A 9,536-nucleotide genomic window follows, 5' to 3' on the forward strand; every position below is an offset into this window, starting at 1 on the left:
TTGCAGAATTCTGTCCCCATATTTTGGGTTACTTGCGGAACGGCCCTGCTGTATATAGGAAGTGAATCTATTCTACCAGATACTGCGAGGTGGAAGGTAGGATTTGTTGTTATTCAGCATATTCCTAAAACGTATCATTAAATTCACTGATTTGCAGGGAAACCTGGCGTTTGCCCTCAACATGACACCAAATGCACTCATAAAAACCGTAATGTGTGTACCCGTGATGCTGATTGCAGTGGACGAAAGAAATGCTGCTTTGTTTCATGTGGAAAACTCTGTGTACTCCCCATGAAAGGTACTTTTACATTTCGCAGGGCCTGTAAGATGGAGCTCTTCCACCGGGCCTTCAGTTAGGAGCTGCCACACCACTACCACCAGCATCTGTGGCTATAGGTTGGCCCGGGCATGGATTTTGTGCCACACCATCACACAATGCTGAAGTTCCCTGAACTGGAAATAACTGTTTGTATATTATATAGTATGCCATCGTGATTACTGTACGTTAACTATTATCACTAGCACTTTAATAATTGGATCGTCTTTATGTTTATAATATTTAAAATGTTTTAACTTTTGTATATGGTTTTATGGCACTGGGTACCAATTAATGTAATCCGCCCTGAGCCTGCTCATGGGAAGGGCGGGGTATAAATTGAAGTAATAAAATAAAATAAATACTGCAAGGTGGGAGGTAGAATTTGTTGTTATTCAGCATATTCCTAAAACGTATCGTTAAATTCACTGATTTGCAGGGAAACCTGACGTTTGCCCTCGACATGACACCAAATGCACTCATAAGAACCCTAATGTGTGTACCCGTGATGCTGATTGCAGTGGACGAAAGAAATGCTGCTTTGTTTCATGTGGAAAACTCTGTGTACTCCCCATGAAAGGTACTTTTACATTTCGCAGGGCCTGTAAGATGGAGCTCTTCCACCGGGCCTTCAGTTAGGAGCTGCCACACCACTACCACCAGCATCTGTGGCTATAGGTTGGCCCGGGCATGGATTTTGTGCCACACCATCACACAATGCTGAAGTTCCCTGAACTGGAAATAACTGTTTGTATATTATATAGTATGCCATCGTGATTACTGTATGTTAACTATTATCACTAGCACTTTAATAATTGGATCGTTTTTATGTTTATAATATTTAAAATGTTTTAACTTTTGTATATGGTTTTATGGTACTGGGTACCAATTAATGTAATCCGCCCTGAGCCTGCTCATGGGAAGGGCGGGGTATAAATTGAAGTAATAAAATAAAATAAATACTGCAAGGTGGGAGGTAGAATTTGTTGTTATTCAGCATATTCCTAAAACGTATCGTTAAATTCACTGATTTGCAGGGAAACCTGACGTTTGCCCTCGACATGACACCAAATGCACTCATAAGAACCCTAATGTGTGTACCCGTGATGCTGATTGCAGTGGACGAAAGAAATGCTGCTTTGTTTCATGTGGAAAGCGCTGTGTACTTCCCATGGAAGGTACTTGAACTGAAATCCTGTGAAGTGTTTCACTTGTGCAGAGGAAGTGCATTCTGTGTGAAGCCAGAAAACCTTTGTGGTGTTGCAAACCTTGGCGAGTGAAAGCATTTCTGCTCTTAACTGAGGGCCATGCTAAGGAGAAGAGAGCTCCTGAACCCTCAACACAAGGAAGGGCTGGAAAGGAGCTGACTGGATAGTGAAGGGTTAAACCTGCCTATAAACAGGATTTGCTCATGCTTGATGACCAGTTTTCCTTCTCTTTCTCCCACTAGCATAAATCCTTGCTGTATCAGAGATGTTCCAGAAGAAGAATCAAGACAGGTTAGTGGCTAGAATCCAGGGCATCCCTCTTCCCCTGTGGAAAGGACGTCATTTCCCATCCAATTGCATTCTCATCACAGCCCTGTGTAGGTGACCTGTCATGTAGAATGTCTTCAGAATGCTTCTCCCCATAACCTCTGCATGCTTATCTGACCTTCTGTGCAGCACCTTCATGCCCATAATATTTAAATTCAGTAGAGAAGGCTCGGTGACTGTGTGGCCAGCAACCATCACCCGAACTTTCTCTTCAATAAGCAGGGGTCGTTTCGTAGAAAAAGAGCTAGGGGAACTCATTAGCATAACTCATTAGCATATGCCACACACCCTGACATCATAAGGCCCGGCGGTGGACCTGCAAGGCCGGCGGGAGTGCGAGGAAGCCCCACCAAGGCCCTCCCTGGCCCCAGGCACGCAGGGGTGGGGAGAGGCGGGGAGGAAGCAACTTACCCTCCCTCTTCTCCTGCCTCCTCCTGGCTGAATGAGGGCCGGAAGCGGGGTGGCTGGAAGCAGGGGGCGGGGCTTTGTCGTGTGCCCCGCCCCCCACACCTCACCCGGGGGAACTGCGATCCCCCGTGATCCCCCCCGAATCAACCTCTGCCAACAAGTCTTCATAATACGTGACACACTGCTGGCACAGGAATAAAGTTCATTGCTGACATTTGTTATCTGTCTCTTGCGGGAAAAGAGGAACTGATCCTAAAGATCAAGAGTGAGGGGGGCAGGTGCACCTCCCTGGGGAGATAATCATGGGGCTGCCACTGAAAAGGCCCTCTCTGGTGTACCCACCAGAAAAACAACTTTGGTCAGTGAGACAGTCCACATGGCCTCTCCCTGTGATCTTAGTTCCCATGCAGGAATGTATGGGAGAAGACAGTCCTTCAGATACACTGATCCCAAGCCATGTGGGGCTTTACAGGTCAAAACCAGCACCTTGAATTGGGCTTGGGAGCAAATCAGAACCTAGTGTAATTGCTGTAAGATTGGATCACATGATCCCAGTAACTGGCCCTGACCAGCAATCTAGCTGCAACATTCTGCATTCACTGCAGCCTCAGAACACTCTTCAAGGTCAGCCCCAAGTAGAGCACATTGCAACAGTCCCGTCTGTATGTAACTAAGGCATGGATCACTGTTGCTGGATCAGACTGAACTAGGAATGTGCACAGCTCATACACCAGCAGAAGCTGAGCAAACCACTCTGAACCACAGCAGCCACCTGATTTCTAAGGTGTCTACTGTGTTGAGCAGCACTCCCACACTGTGAACTGGACTTTTCAAGGGGAGCATTACTCCATCCAAGACAGGGGAGATCTTGAGACCCTAGTCTGCCTTGCCACCAACCCAGAGTAGAGTACCTCTGCCTTGTCAGGGTTAAGTGTTTTCAGATTTCTATAGTCCAAACTTTGCTGTTCATTGGATGTCTAGACTAGCATTTTCTTTTCTCTTCTGCTTGATGGCAGTCGACAGTGCCCCCTAAACCCTGTCCCTGAGGGTCCACTGTCCTCCAGAAGCATCTGCCTGGAATCACCCTTCATTTCCTGCTTAAGGAGGTTTTCCCTTTGCTGCATTTTACAGTAGAAAGCTCTGGGAGCCCCACAAGTCATGCTCATAGGGGTCATGAAGTCACGTGGAAGCTTCCCCCAAGAGCATGTGGCATTCCAGTAAAACCCCTGTGTGGAAGTAGGCCAGGGTCAGTCCCAGCCATGTATTAAGCATAAACAGCACGAAGCTATTCATTAGTTTAAATTATTTCAGACTGTATGAGTCTTTACCATGTCTTGGTCAAATCTAATGAATATTAATAAAACCAGAAAGTAAAGTATTGGGATTTGAACTGATCCTTGAATTTGTGCAGAAAGATGATTTTCAAGTTGTTTTGCTGATTGTACTTTACTTTGTCTTCAGGGTGGTTTTCTGATTCTCAAGCAAACTGGTGGTGACATGGAGAACAACACACTGCCCCCCTCTACTGGCTTAAATCAAAATTTCAGGCATAGCCCTAAATATACCGAAATACGTGTTTACTGACTCATGTTATCTCTTCCCCTTTCCCCCACGTAACTAAACACAATGGTTTGGATCCTACAATAAATCTCTGCTAATTTTCATCATAAGGGATGTGATCTAGGTCAAACCTGAATGGCCTAGTGGTTTTCCCAACTTTCTTCAGTTTAAGTCTGAAGTTTGCAATGAGGAGCTCATGATCTGAGCCACAGTCAGTTCCAGGTCTTGTTTTTACTGACTGTATAGAGCTTCTCCATCTTTGACTGCAAATGATATAATCAATCTGATTTTGGTGTTGCCCATCTGATGATGTCCATATGTAGAGTCACCTCTTAGGTTGTTGGAAGAGGGTGTTCGCTATGACCAGCGTGTTCTCTTGACAAAACTCTGTTAGCCTTTGCCTGGCTTCATTTTGTTCTCCAAGGCCAACCTTGTCCATTATCCTGGTTACATTTTGACTTTGTACTTTAGCATTCCAGTCCCCTATGATGATGAGGACTTTTTTGTGTGTGTTAGTTCTAGGAGGTGTTGTAGGTCTTCATAGAACCGGTCCACTTCAGCCTCTTCTGCATCAGTGGTTGGGGCATAGACTTGGATTACTGTGATGTTGAATGGTTTGCCTTGGAATCGGACCGAAATCATTCTGTCATTTTTGAGATTGTATCCCATTACTGCCTTTTGCACTCTCTTGTTGACCATTTTTTCTACAGGATTCTTGGCCACAGTAGTAGATATAATGGTCTTCTGAGTTAAATTCACCCATTCCTGTCCACTTTAGATCACTGATTCCCAAGATGTCAATGTTCAGTCTTGCCATCTCATTTTTGACCCCGTCAAGCTTACCTTAAATCATAGACCTTACATTCCAGGTTCCTATGCAGTATTGTTCTTTGCAGCATCGGATTTTCCTTTCACCATCAGACACACCCATAACTGAGTGTCCTTTCGGCTTTCGCCCAGCCGCTTCACTCTTTCTGGGGTTACTTGTACTTGCCCTCTGCTCTTCCTCAGTAGCATATTGGACACCTTCCAATCTGAGGAGCTCATCTTCTGGCATCATATCTTGTAGCCTTTTGTTACTGTCCATGGGATTTTCTTGACAAAGATACTGGAGTGGGTTGCCATTTCCTTCTCTAGTGGATCACACTTGGTCTGAGTTCCCAACTGAATGCAGATTTCCAGAGAACAGCAAGGAGAGTTAAGGAGGCTTTCCTGAATGAACAATGCAAAGTGATAGAGGAAAACAATAGAATGGGAAGGACTAGAGATCTCTTCAAGAAAATTGGAGAAATCAAGGGAACATTCTGTGCAAAGTTGGCCATGATAAAGGACAAAAATGGTAGGGACCTAACAGAAGAAGAAGAGATTAGGAAAGATGGCAAGAATACACAGAAGAACTATACAAGAAGGACCTCAATGTCCTTGAGAACCACAACGGTGTAATCATTGACCTCAAGCCAGACATCCTGGAATGCGATGTCAAAGGGGCCTTAGAAAGCATTAGTAACAACAAAGCTAGCAGAGGTGATGGTATCCCAGCTGAGCTATTCAAAGTCTTAAAAAATGATGCTGTTAAAATGCTGCACTCAATATGCCAGCTAATTTGAAGGGCGGGGTATAAATCCAATCTCTTCTTCTTCTTCTTCTTCCTCTTCTTCTTCTTCTTCTTCTTCTTCATGGAAGCAGTGACAGAATTCACATTCCTGAGATCCAAGATCACTGCCAACAGTGACTGTAACCATTAAATTAAAAGAAGCCTGCTCCTTGGGAGGAAAGCGATGGCAAACCTAGACAGCATAATAAAAAGTACAGACATCACCCTGCCAACAAAAGTCCATTTGGTCAAAGCAATGGTATTCCCAGTAGTCATGTATGGCTGCGAGAGTTGGACCATAAGGAAAGCCGAGCGGCAAATAATAGATTCTTTTGAACTATGGTGCTGGAGAAGACTCTTGAGAGTCCCCTGGACTGCAAGGAGATCAAATCAGTCAGTCCTAAAAGAAATCAACCCTGTCTGTTCCTTGGAAGGCCTGGTACTGAACCTGAAGCTCAGATACTTTGGCCACCAAATGAGAATGGAGCACTCACTGGAGAAGACCTTGATACTGGGAAAGATTGAAGGTTGGGAGGGCAGGATATATAAATCAAATCAATCAAATCAAAAGAAGAAGGGGAGGGCAAAGGATGAGATGGTTAGACAGTGTTATTGTTGTTCCAATGAAACATGACCAAAGGAGAAAAGTATCCACAGGAGGTGACGGCTTGGATCATTTTTGTTGTTTTTAGGGTGTGTGTTTCGGGGATGATATTTTCACTTCACAAGAAGCTTGTCCATGATGACCTACTTATTTCACAAAGTGCCACATGGCTCCTTTCCCTCCTATCCTTCATTCTTTAAGAAAGGAAGTGCCAACAGAAGATCGTGGAATCTCAGGACTTCTTGACTGGTCCAAGTGATACATACTGGGGAGAAAGGCCAGCCCACCAGCCAGTCTGTGCACCATATCCCCCCTTTCATAAGGCATCTGTCCATCAATTGTTTCTGAATCACATTTCCCCCTGCTCTTTTTTATTTGGACAGATTAAGTCCCCTTTAATGAATACCACAGAACAATTTCTCAGGCCAATTTGAGAGGGTGTATCATCATCAGCAACCAGTACAGATAAAAGATCTTTCTCAGGAATTGTGTTATGACTGAGAGTGTTGCCCAGCATCAGGCTCCATTTCCCTCCCTAAAATACAGATGACATCTGCAGAATCATAGTATCAATGTGGGAGTCTTCATATATTTCAACAAAAATATCAAAAATGCTGCTTTTGTGTAAAACATCTTGCAGAATTATTGAAGGGGTTGGGGAGCAGTCGGGCCCGTAGCTAATTAGGGTCCTATGGGGCCCGGCCCCCTCGCGTTTCTTCTGGGCCACCTCCCTCCTGGGCTGGGCCGCTTTTCCCTTCCGGCTGCTTCCCTCCCGGCTTCTCAAGGTCTGGATCAGCTCAGCTGCAGAGCAGATCAGCTTCACTCCTCCCAGCACCTTAAGCGATGCCTGCGCTTTGGGACTTGGTGATTTAAAAAGTGGCAGAGCGAGAGGTGCGACAAGCTGCCCCTCTTTTGGTTTAGGAAGGGGCGGAGCCCCCCCAACAAACCCATCTCAAACACATGCGATGCGGCCTGACTATAGGGGACTATAGGGCAATTCTGCATCTAACATTCCCTCCACATTTTCTCAACGGGGAGGTAAAAGTGCTGGCGGAGTCAGCAGCAGTGGACACGGCAGGGGCAAGGTGTCCCAGGGGAGGCGGCCATCTGGGGAGCCGCCTCCTTTCTGTCCATGTCAGTCCACCCCGAGAGGGAGGGAGGCGGGGAAGCTTGGCAGAGCGCTCGCTGGTGGCCAGTCGCTTAGGGAGGTGGAGGGAGAGCACCCAGCGTGCCCGCAAACCTGAGGGTTCATCTGCGGCGTAAGGGCTGTCCCTGCTGTTGGTGGCGGTGCTCTCCTCCCCCCTCAGTTGCAGCCAGCCCCACCAATTAAATCAAAGTTAATTGAATTAACTTTGATTTAATTGGCTGGTGCCCCCCGGCCCCCTCCCCCCAAACTCCTTAGCTACGGGGCTGGGATCAGTTGCTATAATCCTTTCACGCAAAGGACATAATATCGAGATCCATCTGCTGCCCCTATGAACAAGGGAAGCCCTTCTCACTGAAGCCTTGTACCGGCACCTATAAGTTGACCCAATTATTGCTCCTAAATAGTTTGACAACAATCCTTGGTTAAGATTATACCTTCAATATACTCTTAGTTCTGCTCCCATAAACTGACCATGGTGTTTATATTGCTACCTGTTACAAGCCTCTAAATTGCTGCCGCTACTCTTTTTAAGACTCAAAATGATCAACTGCTATTTGTGTCGTCCTTCACAGAGATAAGTAGCCCAGCTTAGCTTGAGTTCATCAGAGCTTGGGAGCTAAGCAAGGTCGGCAACAGTCTGTACTTGGATGGGAAACCGGAGTTGCTACACAGAGGAAAACAATGGCAAACCACCTCTGCTAGTCTCTTGCCTTGAACACCCTGTGGATGGGGTCACCATGAGTCGGTTGCTACTCGACAGTACTCCCTTCTTCTTCACGGAGTTGGCATGAGTTTATGACCCACGTACATCACAGGAGTTCTAGTCATGATGAAACTGCACCTTCACTTGCTTCAGGCCAAAAATTTCTATCACTCTGACTTACATGTATTCTCTATGTACATATGTTACATCATGGTAAGAGAAGAAGAGCAGCAAGATAAATTGGTATTTGAGTTCAGGCTGCTTGCACTGGGGCCAGGGAACATTGCTGCCCTTCCACACCAAGAAGATCATCAACACAGTTCCAAATGTTCTAAGTCAGTGTTCCAAATTCTACCTCTGTAATGCATCCCTACCAGTCCAGTTTTTGCCCTGCCCATGGGACGGAGATGGTGCTGGTTGCCTTGGTAGATGACCTTCAGAGACATCTGGATTGAGGCAGATCGGCGCTGCTGATTCTTCTTGATCTATTGGCGGCATTTGGTATAGCTGACCATGAGGTGTTAACCCACTGCCTCACCAATGCTGGAATATGGGGGCTTGCCTTGCAGTGGCTGACCTCCTTTCAGGGACAGAGGGTGGCGCTGGGGGGGGGAGTTATCCCAACGGCACTCGCTGGAATGTGGTGTGCCACAGGCAGCAATTCTCTCCCCCATGTCTTTCAATATCTATATGCACCCCCTCGCCCAGATTACCCGAAGGTACAGGCTGTGTTGTCATTAGTATGCAGATGACACCCAGCTCTATCTACTGATGGATGGCCGCCCAGACACGGCCCCAGGAGATCTGGATGAGGCATTACAAGCTGTGGCTGGATGGTTGCGACAGAGCTGACTGAAGTTAAATCCATCTAAGACAGAGGTCCTGTACCTGATTCGTGGGGGATTGAGTCAGGGAATCAGGCTCCCAACCTTCGGTGGGGAGCCATTGGTGCCAATGTCAAGGGTAAAGAGTCTGGGGATGTTCCTGGATGCCTCCCTTTCTATGGAGGCCCAGGTCGCTGCCATTGCCAGCTCTGCCTTTTTTCATCTGAGGCAGATCAGGCAGCTGGCCCCGTATCTCACCCCCCCCGGGACCTAGCTACAGTGACCCATGCAATGGTCACTTCCAGATTGGACTATTGTAACTCTCTCTACGTGGGGCTGCCTTTGATCGTGCTCCAGAAGTTGCAGCTAGTGCAGAACGTGGCAGCACGGGTGTTGACAGCGACGCCTGTGCAGGCTTGCATCCACCCAGTGCTGCGTGAACTGCGCTGGCTGCCTATTGAATTCTGGATCCGTTTCAAGGTGCTGGTGCTTATTTATTTATTTATAGTCAAATTTATACCCCTAATCAAATCAAAATCAAATGAATAAAGTGCTTTCCAACAAAGTGCTTCGATGTTATTCCACATAAAGTGTTTAGATGTTATTCTGCTCATTCTTGAGGCAGCTGCTTGATGTTAACATTACGGGCCATGCACTAGGGCGGCAGCGGCGGCAGCCCCTAATTGTATGCCTGGCAGAAGAGCTCCGTCTTGCAGGCCCTGCAGAACTGTGAGAGGTCTCTCAGGGCCCTGATCTCCTCCAGGAGCTCGTTCCACCAGGTCGGGGCCGCCACCAAAAAGGCCCTGGCCCTAGTAGCAGCTAGCCTGGCCTCCCTTGGGCCAGGG

This window comes from Gekko japonicus, unplaced genomic scaffold (assembly GCF_001447785.1).
Source record: "Gekko japonicus isolate JY-2015 unplaced genomic scaffold, Gekko_japonicus_V1.1 scaffold1270, whole genome shotgun sequence".
NCBI lineage: Eukaryota > Metazoa > Chordata > Lepidosauria > Squamata > Gekkonidae > Gekko > Gekko japonicus.